Source organism: Juglans microcarpa x Juglans regia, chromosome 3D (assembly GCF_004785595.1).
Source record: "Juglans microcarpa x Juglans regia isolate MS1-56 chromosome 3D, Jm3101_v1.0, whole genome shotgun sequence".
Classification (NCBI taxonomy): domain Eukaryota; kingdom Viridiplantae; phylum Streptophyta; class Magnoliopsida; order Fagales; family Juglandaceae; genus Juglans; species Juglans microcarpa x Juglans regia.
In genome coordinates, this window is record NC_054598.1 from 12,208,880 (window position 1) to 12,228,753 (window position 19,874).

The 19,874-nt window shown below is 40.5% G+C and overlaps 1 long non-coding RNA gene across 1 annotated transcript; it reads right to left on the reverse strand.

Annotated features, from left to right (window-relative positions):
• Positions 1-1,127: 1,127 nt before the first annotated feature.
• LOC121255947 lies at positions 1,128-14,259 on the reverse strand. The gene is made up of 3 exons (XR_005938890.1): positions 14,247-14,259; positions 10,238-10,239; positions 1,128-1,434 (listed from the first exon to the last, which is right to left on the reverse strand). It is a non-coding gene; the product is annotated as an uncharacterized LOC121255947 (long non-coding RNA).
• Between the last annotated feature and the right edge of the window lie 5,615 nt (positions 14,260-19,874).

Consider the following 19,874-nt stretch of genomic DNA (forward strand, 5'->3'; position numbering starts at 1 on the left):
TAAACTCATCTCAACTCAAAATTTTCTTATACGTGAGACCTACAACTTTTTTCAACTTAAAATATCTTTATATTTAGAATTCATAATTTTTTTCAATTTCTCATAAAAAGTACTAAACTCATTTTAAGATTTAAACACATTTTAAACTCTGTTTAGATAGGCCTCACATAATTCTTTTCACTACTCAATTTATTACTATTTATAAAAAATTCAATTCAATTGAATTTAGCTTGATATCGAAACGCAGCCTTAACGTACCTTCCTGCACCTCCTAGCTATAGAATTAGAAGGGATCGGATCAGGAGGAGGTGATCAATTAATGATGATATAGATAATTATTTAATTTTCGTAATTGTGTGAGTTTTTTTTTTTTTTTTTTTTGCTCCAATGTTACAAATGTATTAAATATTGTTTAATTCGTACGTGCAACCTAGCATGCATAAGAAATTTAAGCAATCCATTAACTAGCATAAGAAATTCAGATAGAATTCGTCCCAAGTCGTCGCTATATATATATTCTCAACCCCCACAAGGGATTAAAAAAAGAAAAACTTAATTTGCTTATGCAGTAGTACTGTGTAAGTGCATCACCGTGCATGTGAATTCTTTTTGTATGGGATCAGGCTGATTGTTGAAGTCCATGCCCTGAGCAGTCATTGTTGACTGCTCAGCACTCATCTCCCCAACGCTCAACGCCCCAACGTCCAGCAAATGAATGCAAAATTAAATGCATTCATACACAATCGTCGCCTATAAATTGAAGCTCCATGCGAGAGCTTCAATTAACACCCAAGAAGAGAAAAGAGAGAGAGCCTGGAGAGCTCTGAGAGAAAAGAAGAGAGTTGAGTTGAGTGGAGTGTGATCCTCCTCCTCTGTAATATTTTCTTGTGTACCACTATTTAATAGTGAAGCTCTTTTCTGTGGATGTAGGCAGTTGCCGAACCACGTTAAATTCTTGGTGTCACTGAGTGCGTAGATTGTACTCTTTTATTACCGTTTTTATCCCTTCCGCTGTGTTGATTTCCCCAACAAGTGGTATCAGAGCTATTGCTGGGAAGAGTTTTTTTTTTCAAAAAACTCGTTTTTAGTGTGTAGCTCAGTTTTTAAATTTGAGCATACTACTGTGTTCGTCTCATCGAGACAAGAAAAACGGTGAAAACCAGAGGCCAGAAGGACGCCGCACGCTCCCCCACGCGCCGTCTGAAGATCGGAGAGTGAGTCCACTCTCGACACGCGCTACACGCGCCCAGGAGAGGCACGAGCGCGTGAGACCCACTCTCGGCACGCGCCGCACGCGCTCCAGAGAGGCCCTTGCGCGTGAAGTTCACGCGCCTGACGTTCCATTGACCCAGAGATAGCGCGTGAAATACACGCGCCTACGCGTTCCACGCGCTCCAGTGAGGTTCTGGCGCGTTAATAACACGCGCCTACGCGCTGTTAGTCGCGCCACGTGCTGCACGCGCGACAGTGTTCCTGTTTTGGTTCTTTTGCTCATTCCTTGTGCTATCTGAGTCCGATTTTGACAAAACAAGACTCGTTTCCAACAAAATCAAGCGTTCCGGACACAACGGTGCTGTCCGTTTTACGATATTCCATTTCAAAGATCCTATACTTGCATTTTGTATTTAGAATCAGTCTAAATCCATGGAGGATTCAGCATCAGGCGCCATGATAAAGCTGACTGCCTCAAACTACAGTCTTTGGAGGCCTCGGATGGAGGATCTATTGAACTGTAAAGATCTGTCTGACCCTTTGGAAGATGAAGGGAAGAAGCCAGATGAAGTTACGGATCAAGTGTGGAGAAAGATGCACAAGAAGACTATCGGTCAGATCAGACAATGGATTGACCATAGTGTTTTTCACCACGTGGCCCAGGAGACAGATGCATATAGCCTCTGGAAAAAGTTGGAGGATATGTATCAAGCTAAGACTGCTCGAAACAAGGCCCTCTTGATGAGACGGCTTGTTAACTTGAAGTTGAAGAGCGACACCTCTGTTGCCGAGCACACTAGCGAGTTTCAAAACCTAGTTAACCAGCTCGGATCCGTCAACCTGAATCTTGGCGATGAAGAACAAGCCCTGCTACTTCTTAGTTCATTACCAGATAGTTGGGAGACGCTGGTGGTCTCCCTCAGTAACTCTACTCCAGATGGCAAACTTACCATGACGATGGTTAAGGATGCCCTATTTAATGAGGAGGCCAGACGAAAAGAGACAAGCATGAATCAAACTCATGTCCTTGTCACCGAGAGTAGAGAAAGGCCTCGAGGTGATGATAGAGGGAGAAGTGGAGGCAGAAACAGAGGGAAGTCTCAACCACGTGGAAGGTCCAGCAATAGCAGGAACCAGCAGACGGGTAACATGAAATGTTACCATTGTGGCAAAGAAGGCCACATAAGGAAAAACTGCCGCAAGTTTTTAAGGGAGCAAGGTCAAAGCAGTAAGCTGAAGAAAGAAGATGGTGAAACCCTTGTCACTCTTTCGGGAGATGTGGCAATACTCTCCACCAGTGACGAGACGTGTCTGCACGTTGCAAGCCATGATGTTGAATGGGTGGTAGACACAGCAGCATCATACCATGCCACTTCCCATAGTGAATTTTTCACTACGTACAAAGCAGGAGACTTTGGTACGGTAAGGATGGGAAACGCTAGTTCCTCAAAGATCGTGGGAGTTGGCGAAGTGCAGATAAAAACCAACGTTGGTTGTACCATGGTGTTGAAAGATGTTCGACACATTCCTGACCTTCGGCTCAACCTGATTTCGGGAACAGCCCTTGATCGACAGGGCTATGACAGCTACTTCAGCAATGGCACTTGGAAGCTGTCACAAGGTGCCATGGTTGTCGCCCGAGGACATATTTGCGGTACGTTATACAAGACCCATGTGAAGATTGATACTGATAGCCTCAATGCAGCTGAAGACGAGGCATCACCGAATCTGTGGCACAAGAGACTCGGACACATGGGTGAGAAAGGGTTGGATACGCTTGTGAAGAAGGCACTCATCAAGGTTGCCAAAGGAATAGCGTTAAACCCTTGTGAGTACTGTTTGTTTGGCAAACAACGCAGAGTCTCGTTCAATTCCTCTACGAAGAGAAGATCAGAGTTGTTGAGTCTGGTACACTCTGATGTATGTGGTCCCATGGAAGAAGAGTCATTGGGAGGTAACAGATATTTCGTGACATTCATTGATGATGCTTCACGAAAGGTCTGGGTATATGTTTTGAAGTCAAAGGATCAGGTCTTCGAGTACTTTAAGAATTTCCACACCCTAGTGGAAAGAGAGACGGGAAAGAAGTTGAAGTGCCTGCGAACGGACAATGGAGGAGAATATGTTTCCAAAAGGTTCGCTGCATACTGCGCTGATCGCGGTATTCGACATGAGAAGACGGTCCCATATACCCCTCAGCACAATGGTGTAGCCGAAAGAATGAATCGGACCATCATTGAAAGAACAAGATGCATGCTCAGTATGGCTAAGTTACCAAAGCCATTCTGGGGTGAAGCTGTTCGTGCTGCCTGTTACCTGATCAACAGATCACCTTCCGCACCACTGGAATTTGAAGTTCCTGAAAAGGTTTGGTCTGGAAAAGATGTCTCTTACTCTCACCTGAGAGTGTTTGGGTGCAAAGCCTTTGCACACGTATCCAAGGAGCTGAGACAAAAGCTCGATGTCAAGTCAACTCCATGTATCTTTGTTGGATATGGAGATGAAGAATTCGGATACAAATTATGGGATCCAGTGACAAAGAGAATTGTCAGAAGTAGGGACGTTGTGTTCCATGAAAACCAGCATATAGGAACTGAAGCTTCCTCGATGTCAGTAGAGCTTAGTTCCTATACACATCCTGCACCATTACAGTTCGCCACAGATAATGAGGATATGCAGGATCGAGATCCAGAAGCAGAAGAAGAAGCTCAGGGTGTTGAGCAGGGGGAGCAAGAACCCCCTCCACCAGCAGCTAGTGTACCACCGCAAGGGTTAGATGGTGATGAACCTCCTTTGGTTGATGAAACTCAACCAAGAAGATCGGCAAGAGGCCGCCTACTGATTCCGTCGATGAGATATCCGGAATCAGACTATATTCTGCTTACTGATGAGGGGGAGCCGGAGAGCTTCCAGGAAGTTCAAACTCATGCTGATAGAAGCCTATGGGTGCAGGCAATGCAAGAAGAGATGAGTTCTTTGCAGAAAAATCAGACCTATGAGTTGGTGAAACTTCCTGAAGGAAAGAAAGCCCTAAAGAGCAAATGGGTGTTCAAGCTGAAGAAAAATGGCCAAGGAAAGCTGATAAAGCACAAGGCCAGATTGGTTGTCAAAGGATTCCAACAGAAGAAGGGAATCGACTTTGACGAGATATTTTCCCCGGTGGTGAAAATGATGTCAATCCGAGTCATACTCGGATTGGTAGCCAGCTTGAATTTGGAACTCGAACAGATGGATGTGAAGACAGCCTTTCTCCATGGAGATTTGGAGGAGGAAATCTATATGGAGCAACCAGAAGGGTTTGAAGCTCCAGGGAAAGATCACTTAGTCTGCAAGCTAAAGAAGAGTCTCTATGGCCTCAAGCAAGCGCCGAGGCAATGGTACAAGAAGTTCGACTCATTCATGATGAGTCATGGTTACAAGAGACTTGTTGCAGATCAGTGTGTCTATGTTCGAAGGTTCCAGGATGCCAAGTTTGTCATACTCCTTCTTTATGTTGATGATATGTTAATCGTTGGTGAGGATAGGTCCAAGATTAACAAACTAAAGAAGGAACTATCCAAGTCCTTTGACATGAAGGACTTAGGCCCAGCACAGCAACTTTTGGGCATGAAGATTGTTCGTGATAGGAATGTCAAAAGGGTGTGGCTATCACAACAAAAATATGTTGAACGGGTCATCAGACGTTTCAACATGGGAGATGCTAAGCCAGTCAATACTCCACTTGCTAACCACTTCAAGTTGAGCAAGAACTCGTTTCTTCAAAGAAAGAGATTGAAGAAATGGAAGTAATCCCCTACTCTTCAGCAGTAGGAAGCCTGATGTATGCAATGGTTTGTACCAGACCAGATATTGCTCATGCTGTAGGCATGGTGAGCAGATTCCTTTCAAATCCAGGAAAGGATCATTGGGAAGCAGTCAAGTGGATTCTCAGGTACCTAAAAGGTACATCTAAGATGTGCTTGTGTTTTGGGGGAGCTAAACCAGTTTTGGAAGGCTATACAGATTCAGATATGGCAGGAGATCTGGATAGCAGGAAATCTACTTCGGGATTTCTCTTCACTTTTGCAGGAGGAGCTGTCTCTTGGCAGTCCAAATTGCAAAAGTGTGTTGCTTTATCTACAACTGAGGCAGAGTACATTGCTGCAGCAGAAGCTGGAAAAGAAATGTTGTGGATGAAGCGTTTTCTCCAAGAACTAGGGGTTAGTCAAGAAGACTACACGGTACATTGTGATAGTCAAAGTGCTCTAGATTTGAGCAAGAATTCAATGTACCACTCCCGCACCAAGCATATTGATATCCGCTATCATTGGATACGCGAAGCGATGGAACAACAGCTATTGAAGCTTGTGAAGATCCATACGAAAGAGAATCCAGCGGACATGCTGACGAAGGTGGTTACAAGTGATAAGCTTGAGCTATGCAGAGACATAGCTGGGATGGATAGCATCTAAGTAAGTGGGCATGGAGGGGGAGAATTGTTGAAGTCCATGCCCTGAGCAGTCATTGTTGACTGCTCAGCACTCATCTCCCCCAACGCTCAACGCCCCAACGTCCAGCAAATGAATGCAAAATTAAATGCATTCATACACAATCGTCGCCTATAAATTGAAGCTCCATGCGAGAGCTTCAATTAACACCCAAGAAGAGAAAAGAGAGAGAGCCTGGAGAGCTCTGAGAGAAAAGAAGAGAGTTGAGTTGAGTGGAGTGTGATCCTCCTCCTCTGTAATATTTTCTTGTGTACCACTATTTAATAGTGAAGCTCTTTTCTGTGGATGTAGGCAGTTGCCGAACCACGTTAAATTCTTGGTGTCACTGAGTGCGTAGATTGTACTCTTTTATTACCGTTTTTATCCCTTCCGCTGTGTTGATTTCCCCAACACTGATCAGTATATATAAATATATTTTATATATATATATATATATTGAGCCACATGATCATATATATTAGCTATTGATTAGCTAAAATACATTATTTGAGTTGTAGTGTCTCTTTGAATTGTTAAGAATTTTAGTCATTACATAATTGCATGTATTTGCCGTTTTTGGTTTTGTTACGGAATAATTAATCTATTATTTGAACTTTTATTTGTACGTGTTGCATTTTCTTGATGATATTTAAAGAGCATTTTTATTTTTTTATGAAGTTCTTGGACAAAAGGGTCGACTAACTTAAGTACCGACATTTTTATACAAAGACCTTTTCTAAACATGAATAGACTATGGAGTACGTTGAATAGCTAAATCATTTTTTTTGTTTCATTATAATATATTTTCTAAAGATGCAAGTAAAATTTATTATAAAAAATTATATAAAATAAATATTTAAATAGAATAGAGAGAAGAATAATTAATCCAATAAATAAAGTGCATTTCAAATGACTCGGCAAAAATAAAATAAAAATAAATATCCTCCTTAACTAAAATTTAACTTATTCAATCATGTCAATGCTCCAAAAAATATATATAGATGCGGCTTGTCATGTGGTGTGAAGTGAAAGACACAAAATTGGTCAGCAATTGGGCGCGCGACCCCAATGCTAATCTTGTAGATTGTTCAGCTGTTTGACGACATATATAACTTGATCGAAGAGGTTTACAAAGGGAGCGGCTAGGATTTTAATCTTGAAGATCATCAAGCCAGTTGCACGTATAAGGAGGTTTTCCCTCCTATTAGCCTGTATAGCAAGCTTACGAGAGAACACTGGAGAAGTAAGTCAGAGGGCCTGGTTAAGCTCAGCCACGCCCAACGACCCTCCTCTAAATGGAGCCAGTGGGCCTCTGTAGAATACTCGGCCCATAAGTAAAATCCATCCATAAAGCAACCCACGCATGGAGAAAGCGGACAGTAGGAGCAGATGAGACTCGCCGCCCTAACACCTCCTCAATGACACCCTACCCTCGAGAACCTGCGCAGACAGTTGGGTACGAAATATGGGGAACCTTTGATCTCCTTACAGTAGGCATGGAGGGACTTAACAGAGAACGTCTGTAGGGCAAAGTGAGTTAGGGAGCCATGCCGCATTAATGGCACCACTCCTTGGACTCTACGCCGCGTTAATGACACCGCTCTATAAGTCATGCCATATTAAAGGATTTTGACTAAGCGAACAGTTGAACAAACATGGGCTCCCCAAAGTCAGGTTTGAGCTATCCCCACCCAGAAACCTAGTATAAACAGTGGCGCCGTCTGTGGGATTTCTATAGACTTCACGTGTCCTTCATATGCCTGCAACAACCTGTTCTCAGACAACTCGGGGATAAGAAGAAGCAACGTCAACGAACATGGAAACAATGCTCACCATGATAGAATAACTGGTAGAGAAGATAACTATCGAAGTGGAGACCCTCCTAAGAGAGAATGAGACACTCAGAGTATAGCCACCAATGGATCAGAGAATGAGGCAGGACCAAGCAACAGCGAGCACGTAGAGTTCAGAAACGCAAGAGGGGAGGTGACACTCGGAAGAAGAAAGAAAAAACATGCAGGACGAGTTGCGTAACCTCAAAGGGAAATACGAAGAAATGGCCATGCACGACTTCCTAGGAGAAGTGGCTTGCAGAGCTTTCCTGCTGACCTTGAAGGGGTCAACGAGAGTATGGTTTGGGTCTTTGGTACCCAGGTCTATAGACAACTTTGGGGAGTTGGCCCGCCTATTCCTCACACAGTTTATGGCGAGCAGGAGAAGAAGACGCCCTGCAGTGTACCTCCTCACAATCAAGCAGGGAAAAGACAAAAGTTTGAAGACATACTTATCTAGGTTCAACAAAGAACGCATGACTATAGAAGACCAAGACGAGAAGATAACTTTGGCAACACTTTTAGGAAGAGTGTGGCCCCAATCCCAGTTCATGGAAGAATTGGTAAGGAGAACTCTCGCCACGCTGCGAGAGTTCATGGATTAAGCCGACAACTTTATTAACGCTGAGGACATACTTGAGCTTTGATCGAGCCGATGAGGAAAGAACTAGAACATACAGAAAAAAAGGGGAAGGCATCGACCAAAGGCAAGCCTCGCGAGAAGACAGAGAAATGACTGTGCGAAAACAGGAAAGAAAAAGCCCCTGCGAGAGGCGTAGGGTTTCGATTTGACAGGCTGGCGCTCACAATCCAAAAAGATGACCGTCAACCCACCCAAGAAGATGAAGAACAATAGTCGCCGCTATTACACCTACCATCAACCCAACACTCATAATACTGAAAATTGTCTTTCCTTGAAAGAGGAAAGATAGCAGGTTAGGCAGTTGAGGCAGCGATACCCTCCCGCCCGAGGCAAAGGTTAGATGCAAAGAGAGTCGGAAGGCGAATGAGGGAAGTGAGCCTGAGGCAAAAGTTAGATGCGTATGGACCCCAGCACGATCACCCCCGTGCACCACATTAGGAAGTGAGCCCGAGGCAAAGGTTAGATGCGTAGGGGCCCCAGTACGATCGCCCCCGCGCATCACATTAGGAAGGGCCGCCGATGGGAGAAATTTGAACCATCGCTGGAGAATTCGCTGACGGGGGCACAACCTCATCCAGTCGGAAGGCGCATGCCAAGCAAGCAAGATATTGAGAAGTGTATTTGGCAGAGTGCCACCACACCAAGTGCAAGGGAAATGAATCGGCCCTCGTTGTCTCTTTTGGAGAAGACGTAGAGGATAGAGTCTTTTATCCACACGATGATGCCTTAGTAGTGATTATGCTAGTTGCCCACCCTCAATAGTCTCAGGGTGGTGACGTCGACCTACCATTTAAAAATGAAGTTCCCAACCTTTTAGGGCGTGAGAGAAATTTGAGGAGAACAGATCTTGACACAGGAGTACTATGTGCAGGAATTGAAGCCAAGGGATGGCGGGGTGCATATGGTCCACACCCCAAGAACACCGAGCACCTGCGGAAGTTTCATTGCTAGAAAAATTTGTGATATGTAATTTATATTTCCATATCAACAATGTATACTCTATTAACAAAGGTATGGCTTTTCAGGGATAAAATACGTCTCACATACCTCGTATCTTTACTCCAACAACGTATTCTCCATCAAAGGGATGAGTTACGCCTAAGACTGCTTTATCCCTCTTGTGGTGGAGAGCAGGCCAGCCCTCGGTTATCTGACATTTACCTTCCTTGTGAGCGTCAACATGTGGGAGTGGGTCCAATCTCAAACTGCCTAACAACTTACCTCAACGGTGAGCGAGTCCAGCCCCTTTGCTGCCCGGCAACTTACCCCGACCTTCGCCATGATGAAGTGTGGGATCAACACCAGTCTAATCCAACACTTACCTTCCATATGGTGTCAACAGGTGGGAGCGGGTCCATTCTCAAACTGTCCAGTAACTTACCTCCCCGTGAGGGCTAGTAGGTGGGCAGACGGCTCAATCACCCTTGCATGGGAAAGTGGGTCCAACCTCTCGGCTGCCCGACAACTTACCCCGACCCCCATCATGGTGAAGAGTGGACCAACTGCTTAACTGTCCGACACTTACCTCCCCACAAGGTACCAAAGAATTGAGTTACGTCTAAGATTGTTTTATTCCTCTTGCGGATGAGAGTGGGCCGGCCTTCGGCTTCCTGACATTTAACTTCCTCATGAGCGTCAATAGGCATGAGGGAGTCCAGTCCTAAACTGCCTGTAACTTACCTCCCCGTGGGGCCCTAAAGGGCAAGATACGCCTTAAGGCCATCTCATTCCTCCTGTGATGGAGAGCGAGTCCAGCCCCTCAGCTGCCCGACATCTTAATCCGACTTCCTCCATGATAAAGAGTGAGATCAGCACCAGCCTGACCCAACATTTACATTTCTTGTGATGTCAACGGACGAGAACGGATCCAATCCCAAACTGCCCGGCAACTTACCTCCCCATGAGGGTAAATAGGTGGGCAGGTGGCTCAACCTCCCTCGCGTGGGAGAGCGGGTCCAACCTCTTGGTTGCTTGATAACTTATCCCGCCCCTGTCATGGAGAAGAGTGGACCAGCTTCTCAGTCATCCAGCAAACTATCTCCCAGGAGGACCAAAGGGGTGGGCTTAGCCTAAGACATCATGACTTCTCCCCTAGTGGAGAGCGGGTTTAGTCATTCGATTGCCCTACATTACACCATCTCCAACAACAGAATGACAAACAAGTAGTGCTTCAGAATCCTTGCCGAACTCCTCCTCCACCAAATGACAAACCGTGTCAGCAAACTTCACACTCATAGTTGCAGATAAGTTATATTAACTTGTTTAGTTTTTTTAGCACTATTAAACATCTCTTACCTAGCTTATTGCAAAGAGCGAGGCAAGTCCTCAACTACGTGGCGACCCACGCCCCCTGTGGAGACCAAAGGCTTAGCCTAAGGATCCCGATCTCTCTCTCTATGAAATATGGGCTCGTTCTCTCCAGTACACAGCGTAGGCTCCCAAGGAGCCCCGCCCCCCAAACCGACAACAACATATCAAGACAACCCTAGTTTATGATTGTAATAACAGATAAATTTTACTTGCGGTTGTTCATCACGCTAGTGGCATCACCCCTACACTCCTCGCCCGATGAACTCCCTGAAGCATGCAAATGAAAAGCTAAGAGCAAAAAAGAAAAAGAACCCAAGAAGAAAGAAAAGCATGAACAAGGAACTTTATTAATATTACTGCGAAGTACATTACAAATCGAAGAAGAAAAAGAACCCAAGAATAGGAGAGAAATATGTACGAGGAATTCTATTAACGTTATTACAAAATACAAGCAAGGAAAACAAAAATACATCAATACATGGGGAAAATATTCAGTTGGCTAGTTGACACTGGCGGGGTTGTCTGAGAGTGTGCTCGGGATCAACTATTTTCCTATTGAGGCACCTCGCTTCAATGTCGTCAAGTCTAGAGGGAGGTCTTGCACTTTTAGTGCCCTCAAATTACTCTTGAGATTCAGGAGCACATGATCCCTCATTCTCTCCAAACCCTCCAAGTAGCCGTAATTTCAAGCATTGTTGCGGACCAAATGGACGTGCGACAACTCCTCACACAGTCAGGGAAGGACATTTTCAGCACTATTAAGGCAAGAGTACAAGTCCAGGATGGTGGCCTCATGGGCGGCTATCTCACGATCAACCTCAACTTTCTAGAACTTCAAGTTCTCCACTCTCTTATTTTTGACCCTGAGAGAGTCCCTATTTTCTTGCAAAGACTTGGAGGCCTCCTCGAACCTCCCTTCTGACCACTTGTATGACCAGGAGTCAGAGTGGTGGTGCTATTTAAGCAGCTTCGAGTTGTCAGCTTGCAGCCGCTCCAACTCCTTATGCTGGCGATCGAGCGACTCCTGAAGGTTGTGTCTCGCCTCCTCGGTAAGCACCGCTTCAAGACGGTGTGAGCCGGCCTTCTCCTAGGATTTGGGCGCTTTGTGCTTTTGAGATAAAGATGAATTTTTTGGAGTTGTGAACTCGTGCGAAACGAATAGCACGCAGGAGAGGGAATTTTTTATGCCAAAATAATATTTATCCAATAACTTGGACTCAATAGATTTAGCTAGTGAAAATTATCAAAATTAAAAGTATTGTAGTTTAGTTGAGTCCACTACAGTGATTTTTTATGCAATTTTGTTAATCTTTGGTCAAAATATAACTTTTTTGAGTCCACTGCTAATGCTCCAAGTGCTAATCTGCTGGCCAAATTTCCATATGCTGAAGGTCTAATATTGACTAGGAATTAGATGATTAATTATAGCTAGCTGGTGTATTGATGCACCTGAATTACGCCGACAAACCATGTTATTAGTACCCCAATAGACATAAATTAACACAACTTGCCATAAATTATAACCAATTAATTAATTATGACAAAATGAAATAACTATATGTAATAAGTTTGCAGGATGGACTCCATTTTTTAAATTCTCAAATCTCGTACTCTGTTTTTTGTGGCACGCTAAATCATCAATCAAATTAGAGAAATAATAGTTGTAATTGTGAATATGCAAACGTCGCGTAATTACTTTGAAAAAATGAATAAATGCAGGATCTACATGAAAAGAAAATTAATTTTTTAATAATAGACCCCACTGTTTTTCAAAGCGACTACACGTTACTTGCGCACTCCATGACTGTATGTAGCATTACTCATCAAATTAATGTGGTCTAGTCTTCCAATTAGATCTAGCCCGGTATACTGATATACAATATATGGTAACTAAGGAGGTTTTCGTTTTCACTCGCTCCAAACTATATTAAAAAATAAAAAAAATAAAAAATGCACTATCAAACTATTAAAATTAAGGCTTGAAAAATTGAAATTGGGTAAAGAGTGATTGATGATAATTTCGAATTGGTTATTTCAATGTTGATAAAAGTATTAAAAATCAAATATAATGACGTTTAAGCATTATATATCACCACCAAGCACCAAGGTGGTAGCCCAGTTGGCAAAAGTTAGGGGATCTTTTTCCCTCCCTTGCCCGAGGTCACAAGTTCGAAACAGTTTGCCTTAATAAAACTTATGAACTAAAGTCTTGGAGGCCTTTGCATGCTGACACCTTGGTGGGGTTGCGATGATGGGCTGCTCCACCTGGGGCCAATAGTTATGACACAAACCAAACATATTGCAGTGAGTGTGGGCCCTTATGGTCACGCCCAGAGGGGAAAGCTACAGTCTGTTGAGAGAAAAAAGCATTTTATCATATATAAAAGATTATAAAATACAATCTTATTGAATATTTTCAATAAAAATGCAATTCATATTTAATCTCAATTGTCGACATTTTTTTGCCTCGAATAGTAAAAAAAAAGACCATTAAGTTATAAACACGTGGCAATAAAGTCAGTATTTTATGCACAACTACAAATATACTACAAAATACTCATTCACCTCTTAATTTTTTTGTTCAACAAAAGAAGATAAAAAAAATAAAGAAAATAAAAAACTTTATACATGTTTATCTTTATATTTTCTACGATTTTACTTAGTATGATGATAAAAAGTTATTATATGTTTAGTTCTATTATGTTTTTGTACAAGAATTTGTATTTTTAAAATACCTTAGTTATCATACAACTTAAAAAATAAATACAGTTTGAATCAATTGGAATCAGCTCAAATCGGTTTGAAGTCGGTTAGAATCAGCCAATTGAAGCAGTTTGGTGAATTATTCAAAACATTCACTAAAATCAGTTTGATTTCTTATCGAGATTCAATTTGAATCGACCAAATTGACTTGAATAGGACCCTTGTAACGATCCGACCCAATATTATTAGGGATGAAATAGGGAAAAAAAAATCTAATGATCCTAAAATAAGTTTAATGGGCCGTATTGGAATAGCCCACGATCTATTAAGATTCTTAAAATTATTGCATTTTATGGGCCATATTGGATAAGCTACGAGTTATTATTTATTATGATTTAGTTAAGCCCAAAGACCCAAAATTGTATTTTAATGTCGTTAAGGTTAGTTGAAAATTTTAGAGAAAATTAATGAGTGGATTTCTTATGAACCCAATTAAAGTTTTTGAATTTTTGGCCCATGAAATGAACCCAAACCCATTAAGCCCAGTGTCGATTCTCTATAATTTTAAGTCATGTATGTCTCCACCTTCCACTAGGATTCCCGTTCCAATGGAATTCTCTCCCAACAGGGATACTCTACAAGTAATCTTCCTATTAAAACTCTTTAACCGACTGTCTTCTCAAACTCTAATTCATGAATGTTTCCACTTTCCACTAGGATACATGCCAATGGAATTATCTCCTAACGGGAATACAACTCTACAAGTCATCTTCACGTTAAAACTCTTTAACCAATTGCATTCTCAAACTCTAAGCCATGCATGTCTCTACCTTCCATTAGAATTCATGCCCCCAATAAAACTCTCTTACAATTCTACAAATCATCTTCATATTAAAATTCTTAAACCTACTCCTTATATATATGCTCAACTCCCATGCTCTTTATGTGTATCCCATTCTTATTCAAGCCCCAATGTAGTTTCTGTTTACCTGAAACCACGTAGATCACCTCCAGTCCACCAACAACCCTGCAACCCTCGCCTTAGCTACCTACCTCACGGTAAGACCACCACAGTCAAACCCACGCACACCAGCCCTTCCCTCTCACGAAACCACCTTCCCACCAATGTCACAGCCACGATAGCTACGCCAATCAGCAACAAACTACAAGAAAGCCACCTAAGCCCTTCCACACAATAACCCCACACGACAAACGCAACACCCTCAAGGCCCTCACTAAGTCACTGTATGCCCAACCACCTCTAGCAAGCAAATCGTAAGACACCACAATTGTAATGCTTAGCCACCGTGAAACCCACTGCACGAACAACCCTGTTTCACACCACTAACCGTGCACTAGCACCCCAAAGCCAAACCAACCACTATCACACATCCTCTCCTTCCACGTCAACAACCTCCACACATCCAACCCCACATGACAAGCTCTGTTTTTTCTCCTCAAAATTGAGCACTTGCTCCTCTACCGGGACACACAAAAATTCTAAGCCTCCACATCTTAGTCGATGGTGGAAGTTGCCACTGTTTGGTCGCTGCTGTAGAGTGAGTCTTCATCGCCCGAGCAACCCCGTGCATAGCACTCAACTCTCTCGGTAATCAAATTTGTCCCAAAAATATTGTATTAGCGCTATGAGGTAAGTAACATGATCATACCCTTACATGTATGTATGGTAAACGACATATCTTTTATAAAAAATTTATGCATGTACGCTCTCCATTGGAAGCCCATTTTTATGTACCCGAGTCATAAAATCATGACTCTATGCATAAGTTTCGTGTTAGTTGCAAGACATGCATTAAATATTTTATGAAAATCTATGATTTATGTGAAAATTTATGCATTAAATTATTTATGAAAATTTATAGTTTTATATAAGGAGTTGTGTATCAAAGTATGTACATGAAAAACATGATTTTATGTAAGGAAATATATATCACAATATTTTATGAAAGAATGCAATTTCATTTTAAATCTATGATCTAACAAGTATGCAAGTATGATTATGATAAAGTATGAATAATAAGATACGCAACGGTCTATATTATGATATGAAGATGGTACCATATGTTATGGGCATATTGCATTACTAGGTTGTAAATGCTGGTAGTGCACACAATATGTCTTCCTTATGTATAGATTCCACAACTCGAGACTACAGGTGGAATCAGAATCTATTTAGATTTGCTAACCCTAACTCACAGGGGCAATAGTGGGTACCAGTCTATGAAAAGTGAAAGATAAGTTCGCATTCATGTTATTTACGTATGTATTTATAAGTATGCATATTTTTCAAGAAACCTTATGTTTATTATGTTTACTTATGATGTGTTGTTATTGAGTATTCGACTAATTTTTTGTATATTTTTATTTTTTAACCACACCAAGTGATGATATTTATGAGGATGAGACTACAGGACATGACTTGGCCTAGGGAGGCAAGGCAGAATCCTAGATGTTTATGTCATGCTTAGTTTTATGATTTAAAATTTAATAAGTTATTTTGATAAGCACACGAGACTTTATTAAATTTAAATAAGTGTTTCTGCAGACTTTTTTTTAGATTTTAAGTATTTAATAAAGATGGTATTATAATGAATCATTGAACCTGATGCTTCCTTTAGAATAAATGAAAATATTTTTAAGTCAAGTTTATTAATAGCACTCAAACTTTTCCAATAATTTGTAAAAGTAATTTTATTCTTAAAACTGTGTTACAATCCTTTTTTGGAGCCTCGATTAAAACCAAAAATCTATATCCCAAATTATCAATTTCTTTCAATTTGTACTTCATATCTCATGGAGCCTTAAAGTCTCTGTTTAATTGGTTTTTTTTTATATATATATTCACAGAGCAAATTTAATAAAAAATAAGAATTTTGAAAAAAATATTAAATAATGAAAAGATTTGGCCACCTGGCCACTCTAAGGGGTGAACCCGCGCGATGCCGGCCGGGCCACCTCATGGTAGGCGCATCCATTGTGTTTGGATTTTGCTTGTTCTTTGTTAAATATTATTCATTATTCTTTATGTTTCTATCCTTTTTATACTAAAATTAAGGACAGGAATTGAGTAATAATTCACTTGGTAATGTTAGGCCGGTTCCGCCAAATTTAAGACGGGTAGGTACCTACTTACTACTGCAAATTGAGATAAAAATAAGATCATTGAAAAAAGAAAGAAAGAAAAGTAAGATATATATATATATATATATATATTTATATGAATGAATGATGTTTGTGCATCATGATGCATGAATCTCCTGGTTATAAGTAATTACGATATATATTTTCTGGTACGGTTGAACGGCATGGAGCTAAAGTGTGGTCCATGCATTGAAATCTGATTTAGACAGTAAATTAAGATGAAATGAATTGAGATAAAAGTTGAAAATTAAATAAAATATTATTAAAATATTATTTTTTAATATTATTATTATTTTAAAATTTTAAAAAATTTAAATTATTTATTATATTTTATATAAAAATTTAAAAAAATTATAATAATTCAAAAAAAATTAAAATAAGATAAAATATTTTTTTGTATTCCAACGGGACGTAATTGGCATGCTGCATGCAGATCACGAGTGTGGAGCTCCCTGCATGCATCTGCATTTTTTCTATCAAATCACTTCCACAGCTACATATATGGCTTTGGTACGTAAGTATGATCTGATCTGATTATCTTCCTTTATTTACGCAAATTCCGATTTATCAAGCACCGCCCAATCAATATCTCTGATTTGTCGGTGCCTTTCCCTCCACTAATCCGCTCCACTCATCCCTTCCCTAATTAAAGTGCAGCACTGTGCAAGCTACAATATAACAGTACTTTTGACTGTACGGATATGACAATCGGTTTTTTTATACAAGGAATTGGGACTTGGGGGTTTGATTTGAAGATCGACCTTATGATTCAATAGATTTTAGCATGTATATATCGCGCATGAATGTGAAATCTATAACCCCTTAATTCAATTTGATATCTCTCTTACTTTTTAATTGTTTAAGGCCTTGGCAGTTTCATTATGTTGCAGAAAAAGCAAGCTTCGATCTTCAGTACCAGAGCTTGCAATATTGGGAGATGGCATGTGAGACATATATATGGTGTTGGTGTGCACATGCAGACGGCCGGCCTCAAACAGTACATTGACTGAAGTTTTCAAGTAAGAGTACCACTACTCTCATCAGACTGAATTGATTACTGCCCGCTTTCAGCAAAACTTGAGCAGTAGGGCCGGGTTGATCGGCATTTACTCGGTCGGTCTTATATGAATTTTATTATACATTAGCGGCTATTTATTTTCACATGTCATAACTAACAATTTTTTTTTTTTTTTTATAGAGTGTAAGGTATTTTTCATAGAGTATAGAGTATGAGATAGTGAATATTAGCTAATGAAAAAAATTATTCTAATATACATGTTTAGAATTTACTTTTTCATCATTAATTAATTAATTTATTATTTTATATTTTTGGGAGGAAGCTGTTGATTTGGATTACTTAATTTACATATAATCAAAACAATTAATGATGATCGCCTTGTTTGGAAAAACATAGGAAATACTAATTCGGCTCCTTTATAATTTAATTATTACTAGTACTTAGCACGTGCTTCTGCACATGCACGAAGCTTTTCAGCAATAGTTTTATAAATTGTTTGTACTAAGTTTTACAAATAAAATAATACTTCAATATAACTATTATTTTTTTAGTACTACTGTACGTACATATATGCTAGCAGGTTTTAAACAAATAAATTAACTGATATATATCCTGAATTGTTTCTGAAGTAGTACTTTTATATATATAATTATGTCATAATATTAAAAAAATTCTTACTTTTTAATTAATTCTTTGGGCCTTTTATTTTTTATGTTTAAATCCTGAGTGCTATATATATAAATATGTATATATATAATTGTTAAATATTGAACATTTATTGCACATCAATGGTCACTAATCGATACCTAAAAATTAGGCACATGGCTCAGAAATAAAATAAAAAATAAAAAAATTAGGCACATGCAATGGTACGTTCACATGATTTTACCTAGTTTTATTACAGTTTTGGCTTATCCCCTTATCCTCCGATCCTCTCGAATTAATAATGCCATTGTATATAATTAGTTGATTAACCCGTCCAGTGAAATTAATGCTGCGGTAAATTCCTAATATATACATAAATCCAAGATTAATGCTGATGCATTCATGATGCCACTCCATGCGTCGACAAAGTGAGCACTTGATATACCAGGAATCTCGCCGGGAAAAATTGAAACATAGCCTAATTGTCACGTGCGGACTTGTAACGTTACAAATTAATTTTGGATAATGTTACATGTCCTGTTTTATTTTCCCGTTTTACTTTTCCGCTTGACGTAGATACCCAACTTGGCACACTAACCTCAATTGTTTTTCTTATTCTTTGAAAGTTTGAAAAAAAGCCAGTCCCATTTTACTGTTTTACCCATTCCCTCCCTCGACTTTGCAGTAAAAAAGAATTTCCTCTAGTTCGCATCGCGCAGGTCTCCATCTCCCTTACCCCGACAACGTCTTTTAAGCTAGTTCGCATTTTCATGTCCATTTCATTGTTCAACATCTTAACGACCATTGACATTCATGGCCGGTGCTTTACGGTTTCTTGAGCACAAAGTAGGTCAACCTTAAGAATTGGACAACTTCTTCCTCCGGGAAATTCATCTTAAGGGTCGGATCCACCAAGTTTACAAGCTCTTTAGCCTTGTAGGATCCCCATACCTGCAAATTCTCACACACAAAATATATGAAGTTAGCTCATTCTTTTCTTGGATGTATTCATTATGTTGTATTGACTGAGTTAGCTCATCATTAATATATGAAGTTCTTTATTCTCATAAAATAATCATATTTGCTTCGTAAATTAGTCTTATATTATCGCCTATGCAAGGTCATATCATCCATGCAAATACATGGTCTTAACCCAAAAAAATTGACACATTAAGTCCACTCTAAACATAAATTCATGACCAACTTTACGACATGTGAGTACAACTCTCAAGTCAAGTAATTTGCCATCACCCATAATATACTTGTAATGTATGAGAGAGATTGTGAGAGAGAGAGCTTGACCAGTAGAGGAGTATGGGTCAACGGAAACATGGAGTTGGCAGTTTGTGGAGGCACGACAAGTTAGGGCTTGATATTTATATCGAAATGTTGTCGAGCGTGTATGGAGCTGTGCGATGGAGTTGGTTTTGTTGCGGACGGAGGACTCGTGTTGTCTGGGCTAGTGATCGCAGAGGGAGGAGATGTCGTGGTTTACAGTTGGGTTTGTTTGTGGTTTGTAGCGAGGCAAGGGCTGTGATGTTGCTCTGTTTTGTGGTGTGAAAACAGAGTGTGCGTTTGAGTATAGCTTGCGGTGTTGTGGTGGAGAGTTGCGGTGGTGTAGGCAACAGTATAGGGTTGCAAGCAGGCTGTGCGTCCCTGACCATGAGGGAAAGGGCCCTGGCGATTTCCATTTCGGTCCTGCAAGAGTAAGCTTGGCAGCATGCGGTGGTTTGGCTTCTGCTTGCTGCATAGGGCAGGTCTCCATTGGTTCTTTTTGCTGCCTTAGTTTACGTAAGATGGTGGAGGAGCTGCTTGTGGATGAGGGGGTGTTGCTTAAGTGAGCTATGGTTGCTGGACTTCACCATTCATAGCAGTGGGAGTCG